The sequence below is a fragment of the Bufo gargarizans genome, chromosome 8 (genome assembly GCF_014858855.1).
Source record: "Bufo gargarizans isolate SCDJY-AF-19 chromosome 8, ASM1485885v1, whole genome shotgun sequence".
Lineage (NCBI taxonomy): Eukaryota > Metazoa > Chordata > Amphibia > Anura > Bufonidae > Bufo > Bufo gargarizans.
In genome coordinates, this window is record NC_058087.1 from 6,006,917 (window position 1) to 6,020,921 (window position 14,005).

The 14,005-nt window shown below is 43.6% G+C and overlaps 1 protein-coding gene across 2 annotated transcripts in view; it reads left to right on the forward strand.

The window, feature by feature from the left end:
- The window catches only part of ZEB2 (zinc finger E-box binding homeobox 2), a 130,932-nt gene that overhangs the window by 36,458 nt on the left and 80,469 nt on the right, over window positions 1–14,005 (forward strand). The gene's annotated exons all lie outside the window — the stretch shown is intronic.

Genomic DNA, 14,005 nt, shown 5'->3' on the forward strand with positions numbered 1-14,005 from the left:
CATGAATGATTTGAACATGCGTCGCGATCTGTCTCAGGTGGGAAATCCTGGCAGCGCCTCTGTGAGCGACGAGTCTCCGAGCGAGCTTCCTTCCCTCTAACTTCTATACAGTCTCAAAGTAATTCACAATCTTTGATTCTTTTTTTTCTAGAAAAAAAAAACACCTCGGAAGCATTGCAGCCGGCACTGGGTGCCGATTAACCCTTCAGGGGCCAAGGGCCTCCCTCCCTGTTGCCTCTCTTCTTACCTGCTGCCTGGATCCATCAACTCGCGTCGGCTCCCACGTAGGTTAATAAAACGCGATGTGCGTTCACTTAACAATCCACATCTGTCTCCCCATCTGTTTCGAAAAGCTTTTCTTAGATGCGAGGTCCGCAGAACACCTGAATGGCACTTTTTCTCTCTTTTGCGCTATAAATAATATAAAGTAGCTATATTCGGCAAAAAAATAAAAAATTGTTGAATAAAATTCCAGGTGGGCCAGTAAAGGGTTAAGACAATCATGGCAAGGGCTAAAAATCTTCCTTTTAGATGAGAAGTTTATAACGCAAACTGTAGTTATTGGGCACCAGTGCTAAAATTGGTTTATAGCGTAATAATAAATGGGTTTAAATACAGCAAAAATTAACTTGGCCTAAATAATAATAATAAAAAAAATCACAGAACTTAATATTGTTAGAAGCAAAAAAAATAAAAAAATAAAAAGCGAACCCTACCTGACACTGTACTTGATCATCTTTACTACACAGTGCTGCAATTAATATTTAAACATTGTAATAATGCAGTTTGCTATGCACGCACTTTTCTGCATCCTTTCCATATTTTAGCTGGAAGAGGGGTGGGAGCGGTAGAGGAGGACAATTGAAATTTGCTAATAAAAAAACCCCTAAAAATTACATCCACGATATTGAAACAGTTGGCAAGTTCAGAGCTCCTGTTCTTAGTGCTATCCATTTTTTCCTCCCTCTATATATATATTATTTATGGGCGTTTTTTTTTTTTTTTTGTTTTTTTTTACTTGAGGTGAGAGGTCCTTTCAGCAGCTGCTGGATGACTAGCCTCCAGCCTTATACAATGTGTATTTTTTTCTTTACAATTTCAAGATGGAGCACAAAATTAACAGCAAACATAAGGATGTGTGAAATACCGTATCTTTGACATGAACTCATTTACAACTTGAGACTCTTAAAAAAATGCAAAAAATAAATAAAAAATGTAAGGTAAAAAATAATATATAGAAGAGTGGGCTAATAAAGAATGCACGTACCTGGCCTCCTCTTCCCTCTGCAGTTCACAAGGGCGATGGGACTGGTAAAACAAAGCTATAAAGTCTGGTAATTTGGGACCCAATTTCCCATTCATCATACAAACCAGTGCGAATCCTGGATGTGAAGACATTGTACAAACACAAAAAAGTTAAACGGATTACAATATTTTTATAAAATTAGGAATTTTAACTGTTTCGTGTTAAACTAAGCTTCACCTTAAATTCCTGCAGCGTTGCCTGGAGGACTCATCGACTTGACCTGCAGGTGGTGCTGTAGAGTCCTGCTTGCATTTCACTTGGATTTAGAAGGCAGAACTTTGCTATTATAATGGCTGCACCCTTACGGCTTGTACAAATATGTATAAAAAGGTAGATACATAGATTTTTGGGGTCATAAAAAAGGTGAATAAATAGTTTGGTGCACTGATAAAGAAATATGACTGATCTATAGGTAAAGTATATATTTTTCCCAAAAATTGATTATGGCTCACAGAGAAAGAAGAGGATTGGAGGGTTGCATAGGGCAATAAAAGTAGTCATTCCACTATATTACCAGGGGTTAAGGGGTAGCTACAGGGGGTACACTGGCTGCAGTCACACAAAGGCCTTTAGGACTTTGTGGGCCCGGAGACCTCTCTGGTCATTGACTTATGGTTGGGATCTTGGCTCAGACCTAGGATTTTCATGCTACCTTTCTGTTGGAGCTCAAAGCGTGTAGAGCGTTTTGCAAGTTCAACCCGTTGGAGTGAGCTAAACTTGGCCCTCAGTGCCAGGGCCATGGGCTAAATAAATTATCCGCCCTAGCTGTGCCTGTATTATATAACATACAAGGCCCGTCTGTGGTTTACGGGCGTCCAGTTTCAGTGGGTTTCGTTGACTCAGTCCGAGCCCAATACTTCTTCATCAGAAAAAGGGTTCAGTTTTACAAGTGACATAAATGAATGAAGAACGAAGTTACAATGCTTGGTTTTCCTAGGAAGCTGTAGACATATGTAGCAGGGCTGAACGTGTTATGCGACTGATGACAACTTTGGACATCACAATCAGTTTTGCCATATCTCCAGATTCAGTTCCACCACAGTTGGCAAACATCTTGGCCCTGCTACATCCATAAAAGAACTAGGTGCTTGTCATTAGAAGCTATGGGCATACTATATTTCCTTATGGAGAGCAGCTAATGAGCCTTAAAGGCCAGGCAACGCTCCTCTGGAATTCTGGGAAGAGGGTATGCAAATGAGCTCTTAGCAAGCTCTGCCTCTGATGCCACCAGGTGTAAGGTGGCTATCCTATAAGTCAATGTTCGAACTTTGAGGCAGGCCTTGAGATACTTGAGTCCATGCAATGGACTACAAGCTTTAGCATCCTGGTGGCCCAGCCTTAGCTAGGGGCCAGTCCATGCAATGGACTACAAGCTTCAGCATCCTGGTGGCCCAGCGGTAGTTAGGGACCAGTGCGTGCAATGGACTACAAGCTTCAGCATCCCGGTGGCCTAGCAGTGGCTAGGGGCCACTCCATGTAAAGGACTACAAGCTTTAGCATCCTGGTGGCCCAGCCGTAGCTGTGATCCAGTCCATGCAATGGACTACAAGCCTCAGCATCCTGGTGGCCCAGCCTTAGCTAGGATCCAGTCCATGCAATGGACTACAAGCCTCAGCATCCTGGTGGCCCAGCCTTAGCTAGGGGCCAGTTGATGCAAAGGACTACAAGCTTCAGCATCCTGGTGGCCCAGCGGTAGCTAGGGACTTACAATATACACAGCTTGATCACATAGGTCTTCTCTTATGAACAACTGTAGGGGGTAAGGAGGAGGTGCAGGACGGATTTTGCCCTCCCGTGCCCCCAGTCCTGATGTGGGGGCCATTCAGTGAGCGTTACCATCAGACTCTCTGCAGTGTAACTTGAGTAGATTTATAACAAGTAGGTAACAGTTTCAGGCCTGTGTCATGGAGCATTACTGAAAACTTCATGCTGGGAGATATAAGGCTGGACACAGAAGGAGTCTGGGGGGCTGGGCCGCATCCTATTCCTGGACAGACCTTTGCCCTCCTGAAAATAAAACATTCATGAGAGTAGAATGGAAAGCCTGCAGGTAATGGAGTTACAGAGAAGCATCCATCTGCTGCATTACTCCATTCATAAAGGACTGGGGCCTGTTGATTAATAACTGCTTGTCATTGCCATAAAACATCTGCATGGCACCGAAAAGGTTAAATGGCTGGTTGCTAAAACTGGGGGAGGGGACTTTTCCCCCTCTGATCATCCATAAAAGTGGTCGCCCTATAAAAGTGCAGCCTGTCTACCCACTAATATCCCAGATGGGATGATGACCTCATACTTGTGTGACTTTTCAGTGTGTGAAATCATCACAGCTTTGATGACCTCATACTCGGAGCGAAGATGAATGCAATGATAGCTTAGACCATGAAACTTTTTTGCTCCATTCACACGCTGTCAAGGTCGCTTATCAGGTTTTCACAAGTAAGAAGACAGTAATTCTGTACTTTCAGGGACTAATGCGGAGAATATTGAGACATTGTGGTATCCTGTCCTGTTGAGGTGCCTCACATCTGGCTGTAAAGAAGATATAAAATGCACATAGAAATGTAGCAGAGCTACTACTGAGTCAATACCTCAGTCCTGTGAAAAACCACATGAAAAAATCAGATCTACTACATCTGACAAATGCGCGGTTGCTATATTCGTCTACTGGTAATGAGGTGTATCTCTGTGTCTCTTTACCATTTCTCCTTTGTCTTTACATCATTCATGATTTCATCCCAGTAAACCTGGTCTAGGTAGGATTTATAGTTCTACCTCTAGAAGTTCTGCTGCATCTGTATATTTAATATTCAATGGCGCACTTGATGCGCGAGACTGTAGGTGACATAATGCACTGGAGACATAATATTATATTCTCACATCTTAAATATAAATTTAAGATAGTTAAGTGACCGAACTGCTGAACTGAGATTTGTAATGTCGCTGGAGACGTCTGGAGAGGTTTTAAATTCAATCCATGTTCAAAGATTCACCAAAGGGCAGCTGCCATTCTAAATCATCAAGGTAGAACCGTAGGTTTGTTTTGTAAGGGGCGTCCAGGGTGATTCATTGTGAGTCCAATGTCACAAAAAAACCAAGGAGTGGAAGAGTTACTGTGCCATTAACATTCTTTCATTCTCAATCTCATCAGGAGGCATCTAAGGTCCATCCATGGAGGATCATCCACCTCCCCGGCTATAGGAGGACAATGCCTGGAATGCCAGCAATGTGTTTCTATTTTTGTCACACCTATGTGTGGCCATCCATCTGGTCTTAATCAATCAGTCTCATCCAAAAAGCTTTGCTGTACTTGCAGCTGAAATAATACACCTCTTCATCAGTTCTTCTACTTAACACGTCTTCTGCCAGGACACTTACTGCGTTATTCGTCAGCTCCAAAGACGTATGGCACCAGGTCTCCATGACTATGAAGGTTAAAAAAAAAAAAATCATTGCACCATTGGTATTGTAAATCATTGCACCATTGGTATTGTTGTATTGACTTCAGCTTTACTCAGGGTTGGGTGGTCTACCTATATTGTACGATCGTAGAAAAAGTCTGTCCCTATTGATGGTTGACTGTGCTAAGAAGCACCTTAAGATCTTCACCAATGTTGATGCTACCTATCAATTCCTGAGGAACTAGTGTTGTCAGGGAGGCATGAGGTTCCATGAGGACTACTTTTTGAAGGTCTACAAGATGGCTTCCTTTCACATGTTTATCTTTAAGGTGCCCATACATCTTCAGTACCATTCGTTTAGCTGAGAGCTGTTCTGCCTCATCACCTATCCTCCATACACATGTATGCTTGATTTGGCATGTGTTCTGAATGGAGAGAGTGGTATAAGCCACTTCTAGATATTTGGTGGCAACATATCTCAACTGAGAGCTAAAGGATGAGATGTTGACCTTCAAAGTACCCAATCCTCCTTTCCCACCTTGTCATCTGTTGGAGAAAGAGGTAGTCCCACCAAAATGAGTGAGTTTGGATGACTTTGCTCCTTAATACTTTTCTTTAGCTTCACACAAGCCTGGCATTGTGTTTGGCATCAGTTATATCATGTACATACCTTACATGGAATGAAATATTATTCAGCAGATTACCCAACATCTTGTTTAGTTGTGGAACATCTGTTGTGGCTGATCTAGGTTCCGGTTGAGCAGTGGGAAGAGGATTGTATTGACTGGCAATAGCCACGTGTGTTTCGTAATGGTGATCATAGCAGCAGATAGAAACTTTTACAGGTTTTCTTGGTTTCAAGTTACTAATTGCAGCAACTTTGTGTCCTCTTAGAGGAAGACGGGCCATATCCATTACGTTAGATGGCTGACGTTCATACGTCTAGCAGAACTGTCCCTTTTTTATGTCTTTCTGAAGCCTTGGGGGGGTTTTGCGCTCATTGAATTGCATGCTCATCTGGTGAGGGCTGGGATAACTTATTTACATTGGATTGCCATTCATCAGGTGAACTTTGCTAAGCATCAGCTGGTCATACACAGGAGGTCGGAAGCACACATGGTCACCTCTTTTTTTTTGCAAAGTGTTCCATGACTTTCTCCACCAGCCTATGGACAAAGTTGTGTGGGGGATGGAAATATTACCGCCGAGGAGGCGTGCGCATAACAATACCTACCTCTGTCCTTTCTCTCTTTTGTGCTTTTCATGTCAGGGATGTTTTGCCATGCTGCCTGGGTAACTGCTCTGAAAGGTTGAAATATCCCTTGTTGAAGGAGTTTTTTGACTGAGTGCCCCCTGACATCACCTTTTGTTCTATAGAGGTGTTTGATCCTATCCCTTTCTCCTGAAGGAGAGAAAAACCCCTTTCCCAACCTTTAACCTTTTCTAAGCTGGTGAGGTTAAACACAGACAAGCTCCGAAAAAATAAAAAAATAAAAAGCTAAAAAAATAAGTTTCCTCTTAGTGACCAATTTGAGGAGAACATTTTTGTAATCAAGGATTAGGCTTGAAGTTTAGTCAAAGTTGGTTGATGAGAACATATAGTTTATCTGTTGGCATATCAATGTTGGCTTGTAATATCAAATTTTAATCTTTTGCAAAACTTTTTATTTTTCTGTGCACCCCATCTTAGATGGGTTTTCTAGTAATCATACCAAATCTCAATCACATTTATGACACCACATCCTGGTGGTAGCCATACACAATCATATTGGGTTGGTGGGACTGACTGACCATCTAAGATATGTGAAATATTTGACCGACATTCATTGGGCAGAAAAAGGAGAGAAAAAGGATGGGGCATGTTGAATGTCATCAGGTGTGATCCTTTGAATATGCATTCGGCCCTCAGCTCTGGAAGGTGTATGGCCAACCTTAAAGAACTGCTGTATTGGATTCCCTAGGGCAGGCATTCTCAACCTACGGCCCTCCAGCTTATGTAAAACTACAAATCTCACATTGCCCTGCTGTAGGCTGTTCGGGCTTGCTGGGAGTTGTAGTTTTGCAACAGCTGGAGGGCCGCAGGTTGAGCATGCCTGCCCTAGGGTTACCTAGCAATCTATGAGTTGACGTGGATCATAGAGGTCAATAAGGTTGCAGAAAAGGGGTTTTCTGCTCCTATACTATTGATGGTCTATCCATATCAATATCCAATTGGCGGGAATCTGACAACTCCTAGAATTTTTGGAGGTTGCACAATTTGAAGATTATGGGGCCACAGGTTGGAGATCACTAGGCCAAGTGGCAGCTTTGACTAAAGTCGATTATCCACCTTAGGTTCAATAAGTAACATAAAACATATTAACACTTTATCATTAAAAGTATCAACCTTCAGTAATATCCATGGAAAAAGTACCTCTGCCGTCGTTCTCAGCTGCCATTATGGGGTTAATCCTCCGTGTGGAGTTTCTTTCCTTCTTCTTTTTTTTTGAAAATTGAATTTTACTGCAACAAAGTAAAGTATAACGGCCCCCGCGAGACAATATTACAGCTACTATATTGTTTTCTAAGCTGATGTCATCTTTCACAGGACCAACTTTCAAACAAAAGACAGAACATTTCTAACAAATATATCACTGTGCGAAAGGAAATCTACAAAAATGTTTAGCACAAGGTGAACTGATAACGAGGAAAGAAAAAAAAATTCCCTTTTCTCAGTCAACAAAATGACGATCTGTTTATTTTTGTAGCCTGTCGGGAGGTGTTTTTTTCACTGCTAACGCATTCATTTTTATGTAGGCTCAATGAACTTTTTTTGTGTGAGCAATCTCAGGCTGCCTCTACCTCCTACCGAAATTGTAAATGAAAGGGCCTTCTCTGAAGATGGGCTTTTATGACTTGTCCATCAGACATCTGGTAAATCAGGACCCCTACTGATCTTGAGAACAAGTGGGACTTGTTCCCTGTTTTTTAAGGCAGCCATGCAGGGTAAGTCTCCAGTGAATCTACTTACAGTTCTCTATGGCTTCGTAGTTAACTCCAAAGGGTTAACTTGAAGCTACTGGAACCCAATGAAAAAAACAACAGGGCCCCTAAATTATCCCACATTCACACTGGTCATTTCCCATTGGACAGAGGAACTTTTTGAAACCACTAATGCTGTCATTACATCCCCAATGGCCTTGTCTGCTGAAACTTTTTCAAAAATAAAATTAAAAAAATTCTACATTGCAATGGAGTTTTTATTAGATAATAGCATATAGAGCCCAATATTGCCCTAGCATTATTTGAAAAGACATAGGAACAGTATATATTAATATGAGTTGTTATAATTTTAGAACATTCAAGGATTTTCAGTTTTGTTCCTTTTGTCCATTTATTTTCTGGATGTGTCGGAAATGTGGCCTTTTTTTATGGTTTTGCATTACAAATCTGCCTTGGACCTAATTGTAGGGTGTGATGCGGATGACTCACTGGCATTGGTGTCATGATCAGAGTCTAAGCAGATGGCATTCCCACCACTTTTTTTTTTTTTGCTTTTCTTCGCTTCCTTTTGACTTCTACGTTTTTTCCTCGTCATCGAGTTCTATTTATTTACAGTTGTGGTGCTTTGCGAAGTAACCAAATCGTGGTAAGAGCGTCATAACAGTATCACGTTTACGAGGCGGCAGACAGTGAGAGGCACACAAGAGCGTTAGCCGCATCTCAAGAGCCCTTTGACTGACATAAAAATGATTCCCATATTTGAAAGGGGACGGTATCCTGCACCTGTTCTCCGCACCGTCCACAGTCATAACACTGGAGACATCTGATTCTGTTCATTAAAAGAAAAAAAAAATACAGGAATCGTCTTTGACCCCGTGTAGCCGGCGAATAGCAGGTGCTGGCCACATACTATTTTAATTGGTCTATATTTGAAATAGGGATTCCATATGGATATGTCTGTCTATCTATCTCATATTTATCTATTTATATCTATCTATCTATCTATCTATCTATCTATCTATCTATCTATCTATCTTCTATCTATATTTCTTTCTTTCTATCTATCTCATATCTATCTATTTATATATCTCTATCTATCTATCTATTATGAATCTATCTTCTATCTATCTATCTATCTATCTATCTATCTATCCATCCATCATTTTCTGTCCCCACCCCTATTATGGGACAGGAAAGGGGCTAAAGGGGTTGTGTCATCTCAGACAATGGGGGCATATTGCCAGGATATGCCCCCATTGCCTGATAGGTGTAGGCCTCACCTCTGGGACCCACACCTATCTTGTAAACAGAGCCGGCAATGTCCAGGAGGGCGCACTGCGCACGCGCGACTGCCCTTCATTCATTTTTACGGGGCCCCTGAAAATAGCCAAGCACTGGCTCGGCTATTTCTGTCGGCGCCATAGAAATAAATGGGAGCAGTGTGATGTGTGATGTGCTCCCATTCATCTCTATGGGGATTCTGAAAATAGCCAAACGCTTGGTGGTGGCCAGACGCCTTGGTGGTGGCCGGACGGCTTGGTGGTGGCCGGACTCGGCACCACCGGCCACCACTCTGCCAGCCTCAGGCTTCGTTTTAGAGATAGGTGCGGGACCCAGAGGTGGGACCCACACCTATCAGACAATGAGGGCATATGCTAGCAATATGCCCCCATTGTCTGCTAGACATCTCTGGTTGAAGCTCATGTCCCCAAGAAAAAGTGATCAGGCATAATGAAATCCAACAGCCCAATCATTACTTCCTCCACATCTGCTGTTGGGAGAGATTCAGGTGGCCACTATACAGATAGTTGTTAGTTCAACCAAAATTGACAGGTTTGGTTGATATGTACATCTAGTGCACATGGCCACCTAGTGTCCTCTAATATTTCATTGACACCAGGGTCCATGCTGCTTGTTCCATCTCATTGCTATACAGGAACATCTGAGGCACATCTGTGTCCTTACAGGCGCCATCTCAGTGGCATAGGGGAATTTAGGTAAATTAGTTGAAAAGGACAGAAGGTGAAATACGAGACTGTTTTGTTGTTGCTTCAGGCTCAGTGACCACTTTGCTGACCAAATGGCTTTCATTGTGACTCACATGACTGATATCACATGTTGAACCTGGGGAAATTGTCACCTTTCTGCCTGTTTACATAAGCCGGCCATAGAGGTAAATGCCCCTGAACTGTCTGGTCCTCTTCAATATGAGGACATGGGTCATTATTAAAGCATACTTTGCAATGATGAGCATGATTTTCCATGTGGAATACCAAGCCTAAGATGTCAAATGTTGTCCATATGTAATATCTTATCAATCACAAGGTTGACATGAACAATTAGACCCAAATAGTCAATGAATGGTGAGACTGCGTAAGACTCAGAGATCTTATGAGTAATTGCAATTTTTCTGACCCATAAACATATAGGGGAAAAAATATCTGAATTACTTAAATGGGTCCCAAAAATACTGCAGGTTAATCTGAGAGGCCTAGACCTTTAATAGTCCTAAGAATGGGTCTCTCCCTTTGCTGCACTCACTGGAACTCAATGCAGATGTTTAGTTTAGCTGTTGGGGTCTTCAGGGGTCCTATGTGCTGGGGCACCAACTCTGAGAACAGGACTCTTCCTTCATTGCACTGACTAGAATTCAATGCAGAGGTTTAGCTGCTGGAGGCTTCAAGGGCCCTGGATGCTGAGGGACCAATCCTAAGAAGAGGACTCTTTTTTCATTGCACTAAGACTCAATGCAGAGGTTTGGGGACCCTGGGTGCTGGGTCACCAATCTTGAGAATGGGACTCTTCCTTCATTGCACTTACAAGGACTTATTGCAGAGGTTTAGCTGTTGGGAACTTCAGGACTGGGGCAACAATTAGCCCCTGTGACAAGTAGTCTACACTAGGGGCCCAAAGATCAAGCCAAGTCTCAAACTAGTATACTGGGTTTTGAGACCCAGCAAGAACTTGTCTTTTTTCTCCCTTCACCAACTTTACATGACCCTTGGGCCAATTCCCCACCCCATTATTTGTTACTAAGGTGGTTCCCCAGAGAGTGGGTCCTGCATAGAAGAAGATGGGACCAATCAGAATTATATCCCCTCTCTCAAAAGGCCCCATGGCAGACCTTGCCTCTGCTACATAGAAGAAGATGAGACCAAGTATAACTGGGTCCCCTCTCAAAATGCCCCAAAGCAGTCCTTGCCTCTCCTGTATAGAATAGAAGAAGATGGGGCCAACTAGAATTGAGTTTCCTCTCTTAAAGGGCCCCAAAGCAGTCCTTGCTTCTCCTCCATAGAAGAAGATGGGACCAACCAGAATTGGGTCCCCTTATTCAAAGGGTTCCATGGCAGTCCTTGCCTTTTCTGCATAGAAGAAGATGGGGCCAACTAGAATGGGTCCCCTCTCTCAAAGGTCCCCAAAGCAGTCCTTTCTTCTCCTCCATAGAAAAAGATGGGACCAACCAGAATTGGGTCCCCTCTCTCAAAGGTCTCCAAAGCAGTCCTTGCCTCTCCTCCATAGAAGAAGATGGGACCAACCAGAATTGTGTCCCTTCTCTCAAAGGTCTCCAAAGCAGTCCTTGCCTCTCCTGCATAAAAGAAGATAGGACCAACCAGAATTAGGTCTCCTCTCTCAAAGGGCCCCATAGCAGTCCTTGCCTCTCCTGTATAAAAGAAGATGGGACCAACCAGAATTAGGTCCCCTCTCACAAAGGGATCCTAAGCAGTCCTTGCCTCTGACAGGGTATTTCAATGCAAGGCTGGGGCAGTGAAGAAAAACCTAGCTAATACTCAACATTTATCAATACGTTACAAAAAGTTGAATGAAGTTGCGGCTCTTTAACCTCCGGGAACTGTATATTGCGCAAATCTACATTCCTTTCACATTATCCTTTCCTATCTCCTCTGTCTTATAAATATGCAAACCCCCCCCCAACGACGCAACATTATCCAGTCATAAAATAAAATCCAAACATATCCCCCCCCCAAAAAAAAAAGCCAAAAAGCCGTAAAACCCAACCTATAATTCTTCCCCTACAAGCGGCACATTACGGGACGGCTGGTTTTATTCAGCGTGATAAAAAAGATGAAATATTCACAAACACTTTCCCCCAAATTCACCGGAGAAGAATAAACTCATCCTTATGTCAGTCTTGTTAGAGAGGGATTAAGAAACTGGCAATTATTTCGGCGACCTTAATTGTCGCTCTGCAGAAGAAAAAAAAGAAAAAAAAAGGCGTAATTGGGGCAGAGTTTTTTTTTTTTTTTTTTTTCAGCGGGCCGCACACCTGCAGCACATCGTACTGTATAATGTCAGCTTTCAGCGCGCGGCTCTGCCAGGTTCTGTCACCACCAGTCACTGTGATTCTCGGAGAACACTTTGGGCTTGTGGATAATGTGGCTTCTGTGCCGAAAAGAAGGGAACATTTTCCGCGAGGCACAATGGAATGCACAGCATCAACACTGGCTTCATTATATTTTAACGCCTACCTTCGGAGCCGCTCCGGTCTGCACAGTTTGAGGTTTCATTGTTGTGCCATAATGGGCCCCTGCACATTTGAAATTCCCCCTATTATTCATCTTATTAAAGCAATACTGACTTGATTATCAGGCCGCAGTATAGCGAAGAGTCTGTGCGTGTGCCAAATCTGCGGCCGGCCACATTCCACTATGTGTGCAGGACACAAAAGCAGAGCTGTGCATCCTATAGGGCAAGGTATGGAGGAGAAGGGGCTGCTGGATGCTCCTGTGCTGGGGGCTTGGTGAAAACTGGATGGACGTTTTATGGAAATGGGCGGCAGAGATGAGTTTGTCATCTGTGACCTATTCAGCTCTGTTGTGTTGCTAGTCACTTTTTGTCTCAACTGTGTTTATAGTCAAGAGCTGGTGGACCCCCAAGGCAAAATGTCTAGCCCCCCCCCCCCCCCCCAAAGCTACACCTATGGTTATTTTCAATGGAGCTTCTCAGGGTTTGGGGATTTTTTTTTATAGATCTTGATGTTGGGCTGAGTTTGTCATTTGGTACAACTCATCACGTTCTTATCTCAGGGCACCAACCATGTGGAACCCATTGGTGGACATCGATACAGATGTTACCTAGATTGACATCAAACCCACGGCTGCCCAGCGTCTTAGATATTCGCGTCCTTGTCTGAAAAGTGTTCCATGTAGCAGAGCTAGGTTTGTCATATAGAACTCATCAATTCTTAACATTGCTACTGAGGATTTTACACAGGACGGCAGGTAAACCCGAGGTAGGGATGCCAGGGATGCAATGTCTCTCCTGCCGACCCCTCTCCCACGTCACAAGATCGACATAAGCACTAGGGGAACACCAGCAATTCATGCCAGTGGGGCAACAAGGCGGTCGAAATCCAGCATGGTCATCTCTGGTGGCCTGGACAGCCATTCACCTAGGACAGGCATGCTCAACCTGCGGCCCTCCAGCTGTTGCAAAACTACAACTCCCATCATACCCGGACAGCCTACAGCTTTCAGCATACAGAAGGCCATAGTGGGAGTTGTAGCTTTACAACAGCTGGAGGGCCGCAGGTTGAGCATCCCTGACCTAGGACGTTTCAAGCCCAGCCATTACATGGCTTATTTACTAGCGGGCTTAAAGGGACGTCATTCAGCAGGATCAACCCTATTAAACCAGCCATAAAGTCACGGTAGGGTTGACCTTGCTGATTTAAACCATATCTTTCTTCCCCAATATGTTGCTGCCACTCCTCTGCTTTCCTTCCCTGGACACTTCCTCCTCCACCTAAATGAATTGGCCCTGCCACTGACGTGGAGGGGAGGAGTTTCTCGGTGCACTTAGGCCCTAATTTGCATATCCAAAAACCAACATTTCTTCTAAATTCAGCAACAAAATGGGGAAATAAAGCTTTGGAATTACTCAGCCCTCCCAGGCTTGACGGCTGGGCTTTACAGGCCTAAAAGGATACCCTAAAATGATAAATTCCAGTTTTTGGCGGAGTTCCCCTTTATAAGACACATTCAACTCTGCTAACCTTAAAGTTGGGACCCTACGCTTCTATTGACTGTGGCTGCCATATCCCTACCTTACCCCTATCCTGCACAGTAATAAAACAGGGTCATTCTATAATACCGCCGGGCACCCGTATCCAATAAAGCCGACGCATTTCACGTCCTATTGAACAACCAGGGATGTACAGAACCTGACCGCCATAACCCCTGTCACCTTAACACATGGACGCCATTAAAAATCCCTTCACCTCTATGGACTTCCCTGGTCCACAGCAGCGGCGGAGCGCGGCGCGGCGCAGCGCCTTCTCCTCTTTTTCTTTTTTTTC